Source organism: Lithobates pipiens, unplaced genomic scaffold (assembly GCF_037356315.1).
Source record: "Lithobates pipiens isolate NorthernLeopardFrog02 unplaced genomic scaffold, aLitPip1_a1.2 Scaffold_3, whole genome shotgun sequence".
NCBI lineage: Eukaryota > Metazoa > Chordata > Amphibia > Anura > Ranidae > Lithobates > Lithobates pipiens.
The window spans coordinates 32888477-32908526 of NW_027507790.1; the positions used below are offsets into that span (position 1 = coordinate 32888477).

At 45.0% G+C, this 20050-nt stretch overlaps 1 long non-coding RNA gene across 3 annotated transcripts in view; it reads right to left on the reverse strand.

The window, feature by feature from the left end:
• Positions 1-20050, reverse strand: part of LOC143940249 (uncharacterized) — a 114916-nt gene that overhangs the window by 48568 nt on the left and 46298 nt on the right. For 2 of the 3 annotated variants that reach the window (XR_013263838.1, XR_013263840.1), the window contains exon 2: positions 2016-2226. This is a non-coding gene — a long non-coding RNA (uncharacterized LOC143940249). Of the gene's footprint in view, positions 1-2015; positions 2227-15289; positions 15411-20050 lie in introns of those variants that run through there. The other variant, XR_013263839.1, reaches the window with a different exon arrangement.

Consider the following 20050-nt stretch of genomic DNA (forward strand, 5'->3'; position numbering starts at 1 on the left):
CACCCCCCCATCCTCTGTGCCACCCTCCTGTGCTCTCCACCTCCCCCCATGCTCTCCTCTGCCCCCTGTGCTCTCCTTATCTCCCCATGCTCTCCGCTGCCCCTCTGTGCTCTCCGCATCCCACCATGCTCTCCGCTGCCCCCCTGTGCTCTCCACATCCTTCCATGCTCTCCGCTTCCTCCCTGTGCTCTCTGCCTCCCCCCATGCTCTCCGCTGCCCCCCTGTGCTCTTCACATCCCCCATGCTCTCTGTTTTCCCCCTGTGCTCTCCATGTCCCCCCATGCTCTCTGCTTCCCCCCTGTGCTCTCATCTTCCTTCCTGTGTTCTGTGTCTCTTCCCTGTGCTCTTGCCCTACCCCATGTTTTCCAAGTTCCTCCTTGTGCTCTCCACCCCCCCATGCTCTTTGCTGGTCCCCCCTCGCTCCCATCCCCCACACGTCTTTCGGGTTCCCCTTCCCCTCTACCAGGGGATCCATCAGGGTAGAGAGCGGGGAAGGGTCTGGTTAACATGTCATGGGCTGTTCGATCCAAAATGTCCAGGCCTATTTTTTGTCCCAGTCTGGGCCTGCTGACAACCTCTATCCAAAACATGGGTCCTTAATATAGTACTGACCATCCTGACAGCTCTCCTGTTGGCTAGCCTTAATCAATAACAATATAATCACAGTTGCCACTGCAATGTGCCACAGAAAGAGGTCATCAAGATGCCCCATCAAAAGTTTGCTATGGGACCCCATGATCTGAAGGTACAGGTATGCTCGTGCACCTCTTTCTCATCTTTAATAGTTTTATTGTTTACAACTGAAGTATAAGCATTGTTGATCAACTGTAGAGGATTGGCATGTATATTCCAAAGTGTCTAAGCCATTTGTAATCTGTTCTGTGAAATATCAGCCCTCCCTATGTCTTACGCATCTCAACACAGACCACCAAAATTATCTCACTGGCGCCACATTTTCCCTCTGGAGATGGCTGCTGACATGGAGGTCTTAAACTTAAAATTGACTGCAATGGAAAGTAGATCTGCTATGCCCTTTTTTCCCTTCTTTTGTACATCTTTGGCACCAGGTTCATATCCTTTAATGTAGGAATGGAAAGTCAGTCTTTTTGAATTCTGGGCATTGTACCAGAAGATCCCAGAAACTTTTTAAGCCTTTAATAATTCAAATCTTGCCTCATTTTATTCTTCTGTTCAAAACTGTTATTTAGATGCAGCACTTCCCTTCACGACAATTACAAATTAATGTCGCATATACTGTCGTTTTTAAATCTTATTGGACTAACAAAAGAGCAGAACCTACAATCTGCAATCCTGAATTCCAGCTAGCAGGTACTCACCTGCTTTCAGGATTTGTTTCCCCAATACACCATTTAGCAAAGTCTTGGAGCCACACACCACGTCCAAAGTGTAAAATCATCCTTATTGTTTAGCACATGCACAAACACAGACGCTCCACCCAGATTTCTCACTCTAACACATTTTGCCAGTGCTGGGATGTGGAGGGGGCTGGAGGGGCTGGCTGAGGCTCTCAGAAGATCACCAAGAGGCTGTGTCAGGTGCCGGTCTAGGCATCTGGGGAGGATCCCAACCATATGGTCTGTGAACGGGATGTTCTTATGAATGGGAACAGCCAAATGTGGATTGAAATTTGTTCGGTTCAGCAGAATTTTGATCCATGTATGGCCAACTTTGGTTTACTCTTTTTCTGTAGTTCACTGTAACCAGAACCCAGGCATAACCTTGCAAGGTTACTGAGCATTTGGGACATGTGCTGTGTATATTATTACTTTCAAGGCAGATTAGGATAGATAGTGGCAACAAACTACTAAGAACTGACTTTTCTTTTTAATCAGGTTTTCTATATTTGAAGGACAGGAGTTTAGAGAGGATGTGTTTTGGAATACCTTTCCTAACTCACAAGCAAGGTTTCTCAAATCACTATATCGCAGACAAAAGGGACATCATATTGTAACAGAAATACAAAGAGTTATTATTGACAATTCATATAAGCTTACTGGATAAAATCTATTTTGTGGGTTTTGCCTGTCTGCTGGCCATCTCTTCCGGGATTTCCTCCATGCTTTGCAGCTTTTCCTCTGCTGTTTACTTTCAAGTTCTAAGGACTACACATACCATGGTACCTTGCTGCCTCCAAGCAGCGATTCCTGTACTGACTACGCCTCCTGAAATTCCTCCTCTCCGCAACTGCAATTCAGAAGGCAGGCTCTGTGAATTGTACAAAAAATGTATACTCAGCGCTGCTCCAAAATATACAGAAAAATAAATGAATAATTGCAGATGAATTAAAGTGCAGTGCATATACATAAAGTGCAATCAAAGGTAAGTTCATTGGTGCAAATGGTGCCCAAAAACATGTTCACTTCTGCTTTTGAGGGTGTCACTCTGTGCTCCCCTCCTGGGTCTCGACTCAAGTAATCTTTAACCACTTGCCGCCCGCCCTATAGGCAATTGACGGCTGTAAAGTGGTTTCATAATCCTGACCGGACGTCATATGACGTGATCAGGATTATGAGCCGCTGTGCGCCCCCGGGGGCGCGCATCGCGGCGATCGTTGTTGCAGGGTGTCAGTCTGACACCTGGCAACTACGATCTCGGTAAAGAGTCTCCGACGGAGACTCTTTACCACGTGATCAGCCGTGTCCAATCACGGCTGATCACAGTGTAAATGGGAAGAGCCGGTGATTGGCTTTCCCTCACTCGCGTCTGTCAGACGCGAGTAGAGGAGAGCCGATCGGCTGCTCCTCTGACAGGGGGGGTCTGTGCTGATCGATTATCAGCACAGCCCCCCCGAGGATGCCCACACTGGACCACCAGGGACGCCACCAGACCACCAGGGAAAAGGTAATCCTCCCTAGACCACCAGGGATGCCAGTCAGCACAATGGATGCCAATCAGTGCCCATAATGGATGCCAATCAGTGCCCACAATGGGCATCACTGATTGGCATGCATTATTGTTTGGCACTGATTGCCATCCATCACTATAGTATAACACCAATGCCGCCTATGAGTGCCCACCTGTGCCGCCTATCAGTGCCCACCTGTGCCACCTATCAGTGATCACCCATGCCCATCTGTGCCACCTATCCATGCCCATCTGTGCCGCCCATCCATGCCAATCCGTGCCAGCTATCAGTGCCAATTTGTGCCACCTATCAGTGTCCGTCCGTGTCGCCCATCCGTGTCGTCCATCCGTGTCGCCCATCCGTGTCGCCCATCAGTGCCGCCTATCAGTGCCACATATCAGTGTCCATCAATGCCACCTCATCAGTGCCACTTCATTGGTGCCACATTGGTGCCCATCAGTGCCGCCTTATCAGTGCCCATCAGTGTAGCCCCATCAGTGCCCATCAGTGAAGGAGAAAACGTACTTATTTACAAAGTTTTGAAACTGAAACAAAAAAAAACATTTTTTTTTCAAAATTTTCAGTATTTTTTTATTTGTAGCGCAAAAAATAAAAACCGTAGAGGTGATCAAATACCACCAAAAGAAAGCTCTATTTGTGGGAAAAAAATGCTAAAAATTTCATTTGGGTACAGTGTAGCATGACCGCGCAATTGTCATTCAAAGTGCGACAGCGCTGAAAGCTCAAAATTGGTCTGGGCAGGAAGGTGTTTAAGTGCCCTGTATTGAAGTGGTTAAACATGCGCACAGTTTTATCCTAAATCAGTGGCAAAGATGTAATAAAATAGTAAACTTTAAAAGGACTCCAGGTCTTTGTTCCACATCTATAGCTAGCATATCTCCTTCTTATTACTCCAGTATTAGATCTCCATTTTAGTGGTATGGATATATGGTATTCCAATGAAGAGAGAGATAAACATAACATAATATTGCTAAGATTTAATGATAAAATCACATAGGAATTGCACTTACACCAAAGAAAGGCATACAGGTAAAAATCGCCTCCTTGGCGTGTTGTCAGCCGTCACAAAGCCTTGTGTGTTGATTCCCTGCTTGACGCGTTTCGCCCTTCCCACCGGGCGTCTTCAGAAGCTCTGTGAATTGTGTGACACAGCAGTGCCTACTCACAGGGCTTAGTGAATACATGTCGCAGAATTCAAGAAAGCAAATGTGTGGGATGCTTGACAAGGTAAGTGTACAGAGCTCAAGATTGGTACATAAATATAAGTGAGCTAGAAATAATTGAAATACAATGTGGAAATTAATATATGATTTTACATTTTGACCAGAGTTATAGTTTAATTTTCTATTTACAGAATTGTACAAAATCTGACATGCTTTCCTGTGCATGGAAATGCAAGAGTTATGAACTGAAGAATGCAGGTAAAGATCAGGTAAGGTGATTTGGCTGATCCTGGTCTGTACATTGTGTAGAACATCCACAAAACTGGTAGTACATTGTTATAAATAACAACAAATTAGAAATCTAATAAATCTAATAAAGTAAACCAAACAGCAGCCCAGAGTTTAATTTATATTAAATATATCCCTTGCCAATAACCTCGGCCTGTGGAGTATTAAAAATAGAGGTTTCAGCATTATTTTATGTAAGATAAACATTCCTCCCTATACTTAGGTAATGTAAACTAAATGCACTACTGAAAAATGATAAATCATATTGATCAAATGTTTTTCGTTAGATTTTTTTAAAAATAGTTATATATTATATGTGCATGCAATTTTGCTTTACAAATAAATATTTAACCGGTTCCCGAATTGCGCACGCCGATGTACGTCGGCAGAATGGCACGTCTGGGCAAATTGGCGTATCCGTACGTCCCTTTAAATTTACCCCCGTGCCATAGCGTGTGTGCCGGCCGGGACCTCCATGAGGCGGCTTGCAGGTCCCGTGGACTAGATGTCCGCGGGGATACTCACGATCGCCTCACGAGGAAGAACGGAGAGATGCTAATGTAAAAAAGCATCTCCCCTTTCTGCCTAGTGACAGTGTCACTGATCTCTGCTCCCTATGATCAGGAGCAGAGATCAGTGAGGTGTCACACGTAGCCACGCCCTCCCACAGTTAGAATCACTCCCCAGGACATACTTAACCCCTACACTGCCACCTAGTGGTTAACCCCTTCACTGTCAGTGTCATTTACACAAGAATCAGTGCATTTGTATAGCACTGCTGTATAAATGACAATGGTCCCAAAAATGTGTCAAAAATGTCCGATGTGTCCGCCATAATGTCGCAGTCCTGATAAAAATCGCTGATCGCCGCCATTACTAGTAAAAAAAAATTATTAATAAAAATGCCATAACGCTATCCCCTATTTTGTTAAAGCTTTAACTTTTGCGCAAACCAATCAATAAACACTTATTGCCATTTTTTTTACCAAAAATATGTAGAAGAATACGTATCGGCCTAAACTGAGGAAAAAAATGTTTTTTTATATATTTTGGGGGGATATTTATTATAGCAAAATGTGAAAAATAATGTGTTTTTTTCAAAATTGTAACTCTTTTTTTGCTTATAGCGCAAAAAAAATAAAAACCGCAGGGGTGATCAAATACCACCAAAAGAAAGCTCTATTTGTGGGAAAAAAAGACGTCAATTTTGTTGGAGCCACGTGCAGGACCGCGCAATTGTCAGTTAAAGTGACGCAGTGCCGAATCGCAAAAAGTGCTCTGGTCTTTGGCCAGCAAAATGGTGCTTAAGTGGTTAATTTGTGACAGGACCACCTTAGCACTATTAAAAGAGTAGTATGGGGAATTTTTTTTATCCCATATTCATACTTACCTAGGTGGATGCAGCATCGGACCAGAGGGAATGTGCGTTCCTGCTCAGAAATATTTTTGCATGATTTACATGCCTTTCCATGTATCACGCATAGGGCAACCCTTTCATTTGTTTGTCATTAGAGATGGCCTTGCGGTTTGCCAGGCGGTCGGTTCATGGCAAATTTTGCTTGATCGCGTTTCGCCCAAACCTGAGCTGTTCGCCGCGGACATATTTGTTTACATTGTGAAGAACTTTGACCCATGACACATCCATCATGGGGTACAGGACAACCAATTGAAACATTTCAGCACATGGACAATTGGACATTCCCCCTACCTTATAAATAGACCTGATCTGGCGGCCATTTTACATTCTGTCTTTTGTCAGTGTAGGGAGAGGTTGCTGTGTGGAGCAGGGACAGACTGTAGTGACACAAATCGCTAGCTATTAGGTCCATAAAAGTCCTTTTAAGGACTGGTATAGGTGTACAGTCTATAGGGTTCTGGTGCACTGCTGCTGACTGCTGTGCTGGTGATTGCTGAGTGCACTGCTGACCGATTCTGCAGCTGTCTTTTGTCAGTGTAGGGACAGGACACTGTGTGGAGCAGGGACAGTCAGTTTAATCACTAGCTATTACTATTAGGTCCACAAAAGTCCTTTTAAGGACTGGTATAGCTGTACAGTATATAGGGTTGTACATGTATAATATACTTTCTTTCAAATATACAAAGTATATTATGGTGCACTGCTGACTGCTGTGCTGCTGAGTGCTGCCCGATTCTGCAGCTGTCTTTTATCAGTGTAGGGACTGAGGGACAGTTTGGTGTTCTGAGCAGGGACAGTCTGCAATTCACTAGCTACTAGGTCCACAAAGGTCCTTTTATAGGTGTACAGTATATAGGGTTGTACACGTATAATATACTTTCTTTCAAATATAGACAGCATATTATACTTGACTGCTGAGCTGATTGCTGCCCGATTCTGCAGCTGCCTTATATCAGTGTAGGCACTGAGGGACAGTTTTGTGCTCTGAGCAGGGACAGTCTGCAATTCACTAGCTACTAGCTAGCTAGCTACTATTAGGTCCACAAAGGTCCTTTTAAGGACTGGTATAGGTGTACTATTTGGTGTAGAGTATATAGTGGTGTTATATACGTATAAAATACTTGCACGTATAGAAAGCATAGTATAGTGCATTTCCACATACTGCACTTCTCTAGAGACTTTTGTCACAGGGTCATTTAAAAAATGACAGGCAGAGGAAGAGGCAGGCCCTTCCGTAGGGGTGGTAGGGGTAGAGCAGGAGCAACAGACTTGAGCCAAAGTGGCAAATTGCAGAAGGTGCGTGCGATTACATCAAAGAACGCACCAGACTTGGTTGAGTGGCTCATTCAGCCTTACTCTTCTGCACCCTCCTCATCCTCTCAATCTGCACCCTCTTCTTCACTCTCTGCTGTGTGCACCCCCAAAGACACTATCACCAACACCACCATATACCTTCCACTTGAGTCACAGGAATTATTTTCCGATCCATCACAAGACATTGCCGATGCACATTGGATCAGGGAGAGGAGGTAGCAACAAGGAGGAGCCCAAGGAGGAGGTTGGTCCCCGGTGTTGCTGCCTACTCCGAGATCTCTAATTATAGCGATGGGGAAGGTGACGTCAATGATGACGTGTCTAGTGATGTCACGTGGGTGCCCACAAGAGAGGAAGAGGAAGGGAGTTCAGAGGGAGATATGGACCAGCAGATAGGGAGGAGAAGCAGGCAGAACTTAGATTGCACAGGAGGGACAAAGCAGACTGCTAATGTATCAGGAGCAAGGCATCAACCATGTACGGTCACATCTGGCGCTCCCATGGCACCGGCACATGGCTCCGCAGTGTGGGCTTTTTTTAACATGTCCGCTGCTGACAATAGTGTTGCCATCTGCACCCTTGGCAGTCAACGCATAAGTCGCGGTAAGCCCAACACTCACCTAGGGACGACCGCCTTAAGAAGGCACATGAGCTGCCATCACCGAGCCCAGTGGGAGCAACGGAACACACAAAGCCACACTCCAGGCTTTCACCGTCCAGCCTCGTCTTCTTCTTCTCCTTCTCCTCTCTCCTCACAATTGTCCTCCACTCCACCTTCTATGGAACTCAACCTTCTATATGCTTGATAGGCTGCTCCAACAGAAACGTGCAGTTAACGACTACCTGTATGAACTTTGTGGCAGAACAGGTTCTGGGGAGCTTGTTTTTTTTTCACCGCGCCAATGGCTGCTCATGCGTGACACATGCAGACTTCTGCGGCCATTTGATGAGATCACCAAACTGGTCAGTTGCAGCCATGGCGCCATTAGTGTCATCGTACCTTATGCCTTTATGGAGTGTGCATTGCGTCGTGTCATTGATCAAGCCGTGGAGGAGCAGGAAGATGAGGAACTCGCAATGCTGGATGAATTCCCAGTGGGGGCTACTCTATCTGAGACAAGTCAACAACAAGAGTCTGAAGAGGAGTCAGAGGAGGATGGTGCCGGGGCGGATGAGGAGGAGCAAGAAGAGCATGCTTTAAACCTTTCTGGGATCCCTGTTGTTGTGCGTGAAACGTGCAGTTAACGACTACCTGTATGAACTCTGTGGCAGAACAGGTTCTGGGGAGCTTGTTTTTTTTTCACCGCGCCAATGGCTGCTCATGCGTGACACATGCAGACTTCTGCGGCCATTTGATGAGATCACCAAACTGGTCAGTTGCAGCCATGGCGCCATTAGTGACATCGTACCTTATGCCTTTATGGAGTGTGCATTGCGTCGTGTCATTGATCAAGCCGTGGAGGAGCAGGAAGTTGAGGAACTCGCAATGCTGGATGAATTCCCAGTGGGGGCTACTCTATCTGAGACAAGTCAATGACAGGAGTCTGAAGAGGAGTCAGAGGAGGATGGTGCCGGGGCGGATGAGGAGGAGCAAGAAGAGCATGCTTTAAACCTTTCTGGGATCCCTGTTGTTGTGCGTGGATGTGGAGAGGAGAACGAGGAGGGCGACATTATCCTGGATGATGAGCAGGATCCAGGCCACCACACCGCTTCCAGTTTAGTGCAAATGGGGGCCTTCGTGCTCCCGTGTTTTAACAGGGACCCCCATATAAAAAGCATAAAAGTCAAGGACCAGTACTGGGTGGCAACGTACTTAGACCCCCGGTACAAACACAAAATGGCGGAAATGTTACCACCATCACAGAGGGCTGTCAGAATGTAGCACTTACAGACCTTGCTTTGACAACTGCTGCATTCTGCTTTTGTATGTGCTGGCAGAGGAGAAATTCCCACTCCCAGGCAAAGAGTTGCGGGTACCAATCCAACAGCGCCTGCAAGAAGAGGGCAGTTTGAAGATGTGTTGGTGACTTCTAATATGAGGTCATTCTTTCAGCCAACCCATCGACAGGTGTCATCCGGATCCAGCATCAGGGAATGCCTAGACCGACAGGTGTCCGACTACATCGGGTTAACAGCCGATTTGGACACTCTGAGGAGGGATGAACCCCTGGACTACTGGGTGGGCAGGCTTGACCTCTGGCCAGAGCTTGCCCAATTTGCAATGGAACTGTTGGCTTGCCCCTCGTCCAGTGTCCTGTCCGAAAGGACGTTCAGCGCAGCAGGGGGATCGTGACCGATAAGCGCACTCACCTAGCTCACGACAGTGTTGACTACCTGACATTTATAAAAATGAATGAGGCATGGATCTCGGAGGAATTCAACACATGTGACCAGTAGACCATGTATATGCATAACTCTCTAAACAATTTATTTATTCGAGCACACAGACCTTTTGTCTACCTTTGGCTCACATATGCCCGTACCCTCCTGTTTGAAGAGGTTGAGCGGTCTCATATTTTTGAGTCCCTCAGCGAGTTGCTGGTATCAGTGCTGCTGTCAGTGTTCTCTATCTCGGTGCTGGTGTCAGTGCTCTCTCTCTATCTCAGTGCTGGTGTCAGTGCTCTATATCACGGTGCTGGTGTCGTGTCAGTGTTCTCTATCTCGGTGCTGGTGTGGTCTCAGTGCTCTCAATCTCAGTGCTGGTGTGGTCTCAGTGCTCTCTATATCGGTGCTGGTGTGGTCTTAGTGCTCTCTATCTCAGTGCTGGTGTGGTGTCAGTGCTCTCTATCTCGGTGCTGATGTGGTCTCAGTGCTCTCTATCTCAGTGCTGGTGTGGTGTCAGTGCTCTCTATCTTGATGCTGGTGTGGTCTCAGTGCTGGTGTGGTGTCAGTGCTTTCTATCTCGGTGCTGGTGTGGTCTCAGTGCTCTCTATCTCAGTGCTGGTGTGGTCTCAGTGCTCTCTATCTCAGTGCTGGTGTGGTCTCAGTGCTCTCTATCTCGGTGCTGGTGTGGTCCCAGTGCCCTCTATCTCTGTATTGGTGTGGTCTCAGTGCTCTCTATCACGGTGCTGGTGTCAGTGCTCTCTATCACAGTGCTGGTGTGGTGTCAGGGCTCTCTATCTCGGTGCTGGTGTTGTCTCAGTGCTCTCTATCACGGTGCTGGTGTCAGTCAGTGCTTTCTATCACGGTGCTGGTGTGGTGTCAGTGCTCTCTATCTTAGTGCTGGTGTGGTCTCAGTGCTCTCTATCACTGTGCTGGTGTGGTCTCAGTGCCCTCTATCTCGGTGCTGGTGTGGTCTCAGTGCTCTCTATCACAGTCCTGGTGTGGTCTCAGTGCTCTCTATCAAGGTGCTGGTGTCAGTACTCTCTATTACGGTGCTGGTGTGGTCTCAGTGCCCTCTATCTCGGTGCTGGTGTGGTCTCAGTGCTCTCTATCACAGGGCTGGTGTCAGTGCTCTCTATTACAGTGCTGGTGTCAGTCAGTGCTCTCTATCTCGGTGCTGGTGTGGTGTCAGTGCTCTCTATCTCGGTGCTGGTGTGGTCTCAGTGCCATCTATCTCGGTGCTGGTGTGGTCTCAGTGCTCTCTATTACGGTGCTGGTGTCAGTGCTCTCTATTACAGTGCTGGTGTCAGTGCTCTCTATCACGGTGCTGGTGTCAGTCAGTGCTCTCTATCATGGTGCTGGTGTGGTGTCAGTGCTCTCTAGCTATCTCGGTGCTAATGTGGTGTCAGTGCTCTCTATCTCGGTGCTGGGGTGATTTCAGTGCTATCTATCACTGTGCTGGTGTGGTGTCAGTGCTCTCTATCTTGGTGCTGGTGTGGTCTCAGTGCTTTCTATCATGGTGCTAGTGTCAGTGCTCTCTATCACGGTGCTGGTGTCAGTGCTCTCTATCACGGTGCTGGTGTCAGTGCTCTCGATCACAGTGCTGGTGTCAGTGCTCTCTATCACGGTGCTGGTGTCAGTGCTCAGTCCCTATCGCAGTGCTGGTTTCAGACAGTGAGGGAGATAGCAACTGAGAAGCCAATCAGCAGGCAGTGCCAGCACCATGGCTGAGGATCAGCACTGGACTGGCACCTCCGGACCACCGCAGTGGAGCCCTGCATAGGTGGGGGTAAGGGCCGGGCAGAGGGAGGGGCTCAAGCACAGGTTGGCACACTGGGACACTGGCACAGGCCTGCGCTGCCCTCACTGTGGCACTGATCATCTCCTGCATCCCCTTCATAGCCTGGCCTGACCTTGCCTCTACTCCATGGCCTTCATGCACTCCTGAATTGTCAAAATTTCACAGATAAAAAAAGAATGCTTGTCGTTGCCGATTCCAGATTCACTTAGTACTTTTGTTATGTCAGTTTCCATGTTGTGGAACTATGTGTGCACAGCTAGTAAGTATTTTGTGGCTGAAAATATGACCTGGAGGATTTTAAGGTTCGCCTGCCATTAAAGTCAATGAGGTCCGCCGCAAACTTTGCGGTTTGCAAACTTTTGGCCGCGTTTGCGGTTCGCGTTCGTGAAACGTCCCGTCCGAAGTTCGTCCATCACTATTTGTCGCCCTAAAGAAGCTCAAGGACCAAATTTTGGCCTTGAACCAGATGTGTTTTTTCACACCCTGTTTGGCACGCGCATATATAAATATGCGCGTATATAAATGCTATTCTCATACAATCCACTCCACTGTGCATACAATGTATCACACTAAATGAATCTGTGACTTGATAAAACAAAAATGGAAAAGTGCAATAAAATAAACATATAATCAAAGTCTTTGTAATGTGTACTAATCCAACGCTGTGCTCCTCAACGATCTTCTCATATAAAGCGAGGGTTTCCACCACCAGGCGAATTGTGCTCTCACCTCACTCCTATTAACCTCCCTGTCGGTATGATTATTTTGGTTTTAGGTGCTGAAAGTGGTACAATTATTTAGCATGAAAATTTGGTGTTTTATATTGTAGTCCTGTAATTCTTAGGAATAACTCACTTAAATCTGTCCAAACCAGAGTCTAGCAGACATCCCAGGTATGATAAAGTTTGAAAAATGAAATCATAAATTATAATATAATACATAACTATAAATAATTATACCAAATAATAATATAACAATAATAAAAATTATTCAATAATGTAATCAAATCAAAAACACTGAAATTTGCTGAGCTGCAGAATTGTCACTGTCATTACTTTTCAGTGTTTGATGACGGATCTCCGTCAAATCACTATCCCTCAATTCTGCGAGTGATTCCAATTTATTATCGCTGTTTTCTAGCTGGTCTAAAATCATTTTTGATGTAAAGTGACAGTTTTGGTTGCTATGGACAATCTCCAGTTTCCAGGCATAAAGAACAGTTTTTATATTATAAAACTGCATGCAGGACACTGGGCAGAACACTAGGGACAAAGGGGATGTGAAATTATTACATACAGCAATGTAATCTGTAAGATTACATTATACTGTATGTATACTGTGTGTTTCACTTTTTGAATTTGGCGCCGATCTCCGTCCCCGCACGTCGCAACGCTCGCAGGGAACGGAGATCGGCCCCGTGATGAATCGAGTGGAGGACGAGCCGCTCGTACAGCGGGGGTACATCGCTGAATCCAAGGGAGAAGGTAAGTAAACCTCCTCCTGGATCCAGCGATGCGGTCCCGAGTCTGGCTCGGGGTTACTGCTTTTGGTATAAAACTTCCACCCCGAGCCAGACTCGGGAATACCGCCAGGGGGGTTAAAGGGGTTGTAAACCCTTGTGTTTTTTCACCTTAATGCATCCTATGCATTAAGGATAAAAATCACCTGGCAGTGGCCGGCCCCCCAGCCCCCCGTTTTACTTACCTGAGCCCTGGAATTTCAAATGTCGGAGATGTGCTCTTCCTCTGCGTGTTGTTCTCGACTCGATTGGATAAATTGATAGCAGCACAGCTATTGGTTCCTGCTGCTGTTGATCAAATCCAATGACGTGGGTGCCGGGGGGCGGAGCAAATGCTGGACTCATGAGTGCGCCCACAAGGTAACCAAGCAAGAAGAGCAGCTGAGGGACCCCAGAAGAGGATGTGTTCCTAACCACACATAATCACTGGCTATGTGAACAGTCTCCCAGCTTTGAATTTACAGTGTGTGCTAAACACAATTGTCAATGCACCCTAGTGGTTTAATGCTACTTACAAAGTCTTGTTAAATTGCTTATTTCTAAATGTAGGCTTACCAGCAGATACCAATAACATTATACAATATTCCTGCTTTTTGTAGTGTTTTTGCTTCTTGCTGAGAAGTCTCTTATGTGTGTTTTTGAAAACAAATCTGACTGTAGTTGGTTTATTCAAAGAAAACTGTCTTTTATCTGCAGCCCGCAGGTGACTATAGAGTCTTGTTTGGAGTATTGTGATTGAATAAACACAGACTAGATCAGCACCATTACCACTATTATTATTTTCTTATGCTCATTTATATAATATTCTATTATTTTAGTATAACATAAAAAACATTTATTAACATCTACAATGTATGCATGTTATTAAAAACAATGTGAGAAAATAGACGCTCATTTAAGTAAGACTACAATTACATTAGGCCATTAGACAGACTGTAAAGAAAAGAATCATAAGCGTGCTCACAGGGTGTGCCGGATGAGCCTGGGCACACCCTAATCACCCCATGCGCATTAGCATTATTGCTGTGCCCGCAGGAAGATGGGAAAGATCTCCCTCTTACCGGCTCTGCCATAAGAGAAGTGTTTATGCACTTCTCTTTCACTGTGTTGGCAGGGAGATGAATGTGCCGTGGTCATCTATACAGACATGGCCGAAATTGTTGGCACCCCAGAATTTTTTCCAGAAAATCAAGTATTTCTCAAAGAAATGTATTGCAGTAACACATGTTTTGCTATACACATGTTTATTCCCCTTATTAATATTAATAATAATAATAATAATGACTTATCTGATTCATGGTTCTTGGATCTGCTGCTCTTCACCTCCAAAATTTTTGGTGAGGGGTTGACACGATCAGGATGGGATGGGTGAAAACACAAGGTTTAATTGTGTAAACTCTGATCTGCCCTCACTCTCTGTGCCCAAGTCTTCAGACCCTCCCTGTCAAAATCTAGAACCACAACTCATGGGACATAGCCCATCTTTAAAGTGGACTCTTACGAATACCTTCCCTCCTTTCTCTTCCCCACCCCTTCTTACCTCCTTCTAGCCCCCCTCCCCCACCTTTCTCCCTAACCTCCCCCCCCAGAAGGCCCAGGCAACAGGTCTGTTCTAGACCAGTACAACTATTCCCCATACAACTATTACTGATGGTGGAATCTGGCTGTAAACTGCTAAACATACCATTTAACCATTGTGTTATAAGTAATACAGTAAAACCTTGGATTGAGATTAACTTGGTCTGAAAGTGTTTTGCAAGACAAGCAAATTTTTTTTATAAATTTTGACTTGATAAATGAGTGATGTCTTTATATACAAGTAGTGTCATCTCACAACTGAGTATAAAAAATAAGAGAGACACCTCTAAGTGTAGCAATATGGTTTCATTTAATGAAGGTACAACATTTAGCAACTCACATAGTTGACGATTAAAAGAGGCGCATCTAAATATGCAGGCATTCGGGGTAAAGCTGTCCACATGGACCATACTCTGCACTGCCATTGGCGTCATCCCGTCCATGCTGCACTCCACGAGCTCTTCAAGCCTTGCTTTCAGATCGTTTTACTGCAGGGTTGCCTTCCCGGTCACTATTTCAGACTGACAGCGGTGAGAGCTGGCGGTACGGAAGACGGTCTATGTGGACAGCTTTGCACCGGATGCCTGTATACTTAGATGTGCCTCTTTTAATCAGGAACCATGTGAGTTGCTAAATGTTGTACCTTCATTAAATGTAACCATATTGCTACACTTAGAGGTGCCTCTCTTCTCTTTTATACTCTGTAGCTCCTGCTGGATTTAGCTTCTGATTCCCTTGTGGAGGCTTTCATTTGTGGATAGACATTTTATGGTTACACAATCTATCACATTGCTATAATGTTTTTATATGGACTATAAACTGAAGGACTTATGAATAAATGGTTGTGGAACAAATCATCTGAGTTTCCATTATTTCTTATAGGAAAATTCACTTTGATATACGAGTGCTTGGATTACAAGCATGTTTCCGGAACGAATTATGCTCGCAATCCAAGGTTTTACTTGTACTGGGAATGATGATTGAAACTACTGTAACCTACCTCTTACTTTCTTATGCTTCACTTATATGTACAAGTGCCAAATAAAAAAATTTAAAAAAAGACTCTATTTCCATCATCTTCATATTTCAATCATTTTTCATGTATTCTTCCACGTACAAAAAGGCGCTGAATATTGAGAAATCAAAAGGAAGCCTCAGCAAATAGCAAAAATGTCACAATAACTCATTTTGCTTATATACTAATATGTAAGGCAGAGTTTCATTGAAGGAGGGAGTCATCGGTCTGACTTTCACAAACAGCAGGCAGAGCAAATTTCCTTTTAACATTTCTGATCCATTACAACCATGCTATACCAACACTTTAAAGATGATAGGTCAAAGGGCTTCATATTTATTGTAAAAAGCAGTTCCTGTTTAGATCTTGAATGGTCGTAAATAGAGATCATTCTGTATTTTGATAAATTGGAAGAGGCAGTGAAATGCACACATTTTGGTGAGGGCTTTAATGACGCTCCAGAGTTTTTCTCCAAAGTGTTAACATTTCCCTGGCTTGCATAATGCTTGCCTTTGCAGAAAACAGTTGAATCTTTTTTTCCCAGTCATATTTTTCTTCCACAATAACTAGCAGATGTGGTGGGTCACAAGCAACAACTGCCATGGCAACCAGAAGATCTCATTATTCTACTAGGCCCAAGTAACAGGCTATAGAACAAGTTTATAGAAGAACCTATTTTTATGTGAGAACTGGCATCATCCTGAAACCTGCCGAGTAATGTGATGTTTAACTTGGAAACAGGCTAGTGGTTATTGTTTCATTTTTTACTCCCCCATTCTGTTACACTATGGCTTTCTGTCAAAAAAATAAAGCATATATCCAAAACCATGACATAAATATGGCATTATTCCAGCCATTTCTGCAAAATTCTTCTCTAGCAAACACTAGTGCCCTGGTTTCAACTGCAATATGATTTCAAGACAAAGTATTTCAATTTGAACAAAATAGGCTGTATAACTCATTAAAGTTAGTCAGTTGGAGGACGACCACGGATATTGCTGATGTGTATATCGCAGTCCCTGCTTTGTCTTTCTTTCCTGAGATTTACAAATATGGCATTGGGTGGGTTGGTTTAGACATTGATGTTGTATTTCCATCCATCCAGTCCTAAATTTTACAAAGTTCTGCCACAGCACAACTCTGTCTGGCAGGGCAGGAGACCGTATTTTTCTTGTTCAAGGAACAACAACCATTATGCCTGCCCAGGGGACATAGCATTAAAAGGCATTAAATCAAGTCAGGTATTCCAGATGTAACAGAGGAGTTCAAGTACACAAGTGGTGAGAATCAACAGCATATACTACTAGGAGTCGGTATTAGGTAGGCAGTTTAAGGAAGTAAAGAAAGACCCCCATCAAATCATTCTCTGCAGCTATTACCTTTTGTACCACCACCCCCTCCCTTTAGAATGTAAACTCTACGAGCAAGTCTCTCCTGTACTATTGTAATGTAGTGTAATTGTGTTGTCCCACTTATGCATTGTAAAGTGCTGCATAAACTGTTGGCACTATATAAATCGTGTATAATAATAATAAAAAGTGAGGATAGGTGTTGATCAGAGGGGGCAGAAATTGAATATTATGGGGGGAGAGGTGGGGACTGGAGATTAACCCCACTCCCTATAAGGCTTGAGCACAATCTGATAAAAGAAAAAGGGTTTAAGGAATATTTGGCCTGCCGGGTCTAAGGAGGGTAAGGCATACTGAAGCCAAGGATCTCACGTCTTGAGAAATTTGGTCTGGGAGTCGTTATCCATTCTTGCCGACTGCCTCCCATCCCTTTAAGAGCTCTAAATGCCGGGAGGTAGAGGCGAGCATTTTGGTCATGTGACTGCTGTGATTGGCTGTCACAGCGGTCACATGATTGTAAAGCTCCTGATAGCAAATAGGCATTGTGAGCTTTCCAGTTTCCATCATTAACCGGTTCCCAACCAGCGCACGAGGATGTACGTCGACAGAATGGCACGGGCAGGCATATTGGCGTATAGGTACATCCATTCTTCAATGCCGCCCTGCCATCGGGAGCGTGCCGCTGGCGGCGCGCTCCCGCGCTGGTCGGGACCCCCGTGAGTCCGGTCGATCGCCGCGGGCATACCCGCGATCGTCTCACGGGACGGCTGAATGGAGGAAATGCCGTGTAAACAGCATTTCTCCATTCTGCCTAGCAACTAGTGACGCTGATCTCTGCTCCATGTGATTGGAGCAGAGATCAGTGTTCACTAAATGAAAGCCCAACCCCCCCACAGTTAGTAACACACCCCTAGGAACACTTAACCCCTACACTGCCACCCACTGGTTAACCCCTTGACTGCCAGTGTCATTTACACAGGAATCACTGCATTTATATAGCAGTGATTACTGTATAAATGACAATGGTCCCAAAAATGTGTCAAAAATGTCCGATGGGTCCCCCACAATGTCGCAGTCACAATAAAAATTGCTGATCGCCGCCATTACTAGTAAAAAAAAAATAATAAAAAATTATTAATAAAAATGCTATAAAACTATCCCTATTTTGTAAATGCTATAACTTTTGCGCAAACCAATCAATAATCGCTTATTGCGATTTTTTTACCAAAAATATGTAGAAGAATACGTATCGGCCTAAACTGAGGGAAATTTTTTTTTTATATATATTTTTGGGGGATATTTATTATAACAAAAAGTAACAAATAATGCGTTTTTTTCAAAATTGTCGCTCTATTTTTGTTTATAGCGCAAAAAATAAAAACCGCAGGGGTGATCAAATACCACCAAAAGAAAGCTCTATTTGTGAGAAAAAAGGGACGTAAATTTTGTTTGGGAGCCACGTCGCACGACCGCGCAATTGTCAGTTAAAGCGACGCAGTGCCGAATCGCAAAAAGTGGTCTGGTCTTTGACCAGCAAAATGGTCCGGTCTGTAAGTGGTTAAGATAGATCGTGCACAGTGCATGCTCTCAACACAGAATTGTTTACATTTGGGTCACATTTATGCGGCTTCTCAGTGTTAAAGCCCACCCTTCGATAGGCCGCATATATGCGTATGGCCAGTGGGAACAGGTTAATTAATGATTCTGCCCATCTTTTTTATAATGTAGCATTAGAATCATGTGGTCCTTAAAAAGGGGTTGTAACCCTAAAAAAAAAAAAAAAAAAAGATCCTGTTCCTTTAAAGCATGAATACAGTACAGTACTTGTGCTCTGTAATTTGTCCCTTTGTATATTCTAAAATACCCAGCTGATCCTGCCTGGTTCTGCCCTCCCCCCTGTAAACTGACCATGTTTCTCATGACTGCAGATCCACGATACATCAGTTTACGTGCCTCTGTCATCCCGATGTCTCTCCTCTCTCCCCCACCCTCCCAGCCTGTCAGCTAGTCTGTGTTGATCTGCTCACCCCCCCCCCCAGCTGCTAAAATAACTGTGTCTTATTCCTAGAATCCACTGCGTTAAATTAAGTCATGTGTCCCAGTGTACATGTATTATAAAAAATGTGCAGCGTTGTACCGTATTTCATAGCGCCGCTTGGTGGGGATCAGTCAGGGATTCTCAGCCCCTCCTGCTGTAGAAGTTATCAGATCAGGGGAAGAGAGTAGCGTAAGTGCCAAGCGACGCCATGAAATAAGGTATGTATCGCCAACTCCTGAAGAGCACGCGCTATGTGTTTTGTCATTTAACTTTTCCTGGAGCCGCAGTTTGGTTTTGAGTTTGATTACTCTAAATTTTGACCTCAGTACCAGTCTGGCTGGACTGCATGGTGTTCTGCCTGACCATGGGTGGCGCTGTCATCCCTGGCAGGGTCCAGAAAGTAGTCTAGTTGGGTACATTAAGGGTTTACTCTCTCTCTGAACCAGCCCAGTGGGAGTGTCACTCTTGCTGTGCATTCTGGGAGAGGGTGCTTAAGGTACTGAAGTCACGTGCTTTGGGGTTTCTGGTCCAGAAGTGCTTTCTGGCTTATGGTCCTGGTCCTCCTGACCAGCCCCCAGGACTCTCATGGCCTGGGGTGCAGATCTACCTGACTACAGGTCTCGGGGCTGGCTAGTCAGAGGCAAAGAAACTGAAAGAAGGATTCAAAGGTGGTCCGGTGCCGTCTTAATTTGTGGAGAGGCCCAGCAACTGTGAAGGTATCCAGGGGAGGACTTTTCGGGAGAAGGCCACGCAAAGGTTGGTTTCTCAGCAAGAGTCTGGACAAGTTGAAAGACCCCAAGTGAATCTGGTCTCGTGTGGTATCGCCGGACCGGCTGCAAGATACTGGTACCAGGGTTCTCCAAGTGTTCTACAAACTCTCAGTTTTACTCAAGTGTTCTATAGAAAGTCTGTGGCAGAGACTTGGTCTGATTGAAACACCCTGTTGGCTGCTATGCCTGGTGAGAGAAGGACTATCTGATAAGAGTGAGGATCCAGCTGTGAATGGCTATTCTCTGGATTTCCTGATGTGAGAGACTTTTCCTGTTTGAATTAGCACTAAAGAGTACCTGGACTTTCCTACCTAAACCCTCTAACCCTATGTTGAGAGACTGTGTTCGTTAACTATTTTTGCAAATAAAAATCTCTTTAAGTGGATCTGGCGTCAGTCTCTACAGTTCTTGGGCCATCTACCTCCGGAAACCCCTAGACACACACAAGGTGAAAAAGGTAACGTAAGCCCAATTAAATCAGCTCCTCCTTCAGGAGTCAGAGCTACAGGTATAAAGCTGCATATTTTTTATAAAGCATGTACACTAGGGCACAAAACTTATGGTCACACAGTGGGTTCTAGGAATAAGA